This window comes from Aplysia californica, unplaced genomic scaffold (assembly GCF_000002075.1).
Source record: "Aplysia californica isolate F4 #8 unplaced genomic scaffold, AplCal3.0 scaffold00141, whole genome shotgun sequence".
In the NCBI taxonomy this organism is placed as follows: domain Eukaryota; kingdom Metazoa; phylum Mollusca; class Gastropoda; order Aplysiida; family Aplysiidae; genus Aplysia; species Aplysia californica.
Window position 1 is genome coordinate 236,795 of NW_004797411.1, and position 1,363 is coordinate 238,157.

Consider the following 1,363-nt stretch of genomic DNA (forward strand, 5'->3'; position numbering starts at 1 on the left):
TCCCAACAAAAATACGGTGATCATGAACAGGTTTGTGTTTTTTTTGCGGCGGGTGGTGTTTTTTTAAAAAGAGAAATCAAACTCAAGTCTTCAGGGTGCAAAGGCGAAGCACCTGGCCGCTACACCATAGACGCCGATGTGAAAAATCTCTTTATGTTCTGAGGTCTGACGTTCCTTTGATAGAGGTATGTTTTGCGCAGATCGGCGCATTGTCTTGAATTTGAGGTAGATCACGTCAGCCTGTTACCCTTAACGACCATGATGGAGAATACCCCTAGATCTCAGTTGCCAGGATATTGCAAAAAACTAACCTGTGAAGCATCGTGGTGAAATCTAGCACTCGTCAAAATAAGGAAATCAATGAAACCGACATTTTTCTGGTTATTGGGCAATCCTATTTTCGAATATTTACATCTTTTTTTTTTTCTTTTTTTTTTTGCTCAATGCCTTTTAGATCTATATCATAATTTAAAGACACACTCCAGCGTGGAATTTACTGAAAAAACGCTGATGAAAAGTACAAAATATAATGTAGATATATGCAGAGGTTGTTTTTTTTATCAAGGACTCTCATGCTGTGGAAGTCATCAAACTTTGGCGACTATTTTCGGGCTAATTTTACTTCTGCCTCCAAACGACCCCCCACCTCGCCGTTACACAATTATTTTCAATTCTTGAATCTAACGCTATACCTGGAGGCTTTAAGATGTTTTCCGTTTGAAAAAAAAAAGTTGTGAAGATGTTGAAAATAGCAAACATAAAAGTGTCACCCATCAGAACAATATGGAGACGACATACGAAATTTCTTCATTGGGCATGCGTACAAAGACAGTTGGTGGGTGGTTGACCGGTGCTCTGGTGTGGTTTGTTTTTTTCTTTCCTATCATCTATCGTCATAATCTCCCCTTCTTCTTTTTTATGTTTGTTACTCTCTTGTAACACCTCTAATCTTCTGGCGCTCATATGACCTTATGCAGTTGCGAGCATCGTAAAAACTCCACTAAAACTGAACTAAAAAACAATTGGAGCGACTGAGTACGGGAGGAAAAATCGAAGGGAAGGGTTCCTAGGCTGCGCCGGGGAACAGCGACTCATGACGTCATTTTACCGGAGAACAGCGACCGGGGAACAGCGACCGGGGAACAGCGACTAGTATTTTACTTTATTTCTTTGTTACAGTTGGACTTGGTGTAATCGCCTACGGTATCGAATACAATTAGACCAAACATGTTACATTTCGTCTCGATTTTCAGTAAGCTCTAGCTCAGTCAAATCTCCCGCTAATCTGTTCATAAGGAGGAACAAGAAAGAGAGAAGTTTATCACAGCGTAAAGCAATAAGAAGCTGTCGCAGGGAGAGTTTT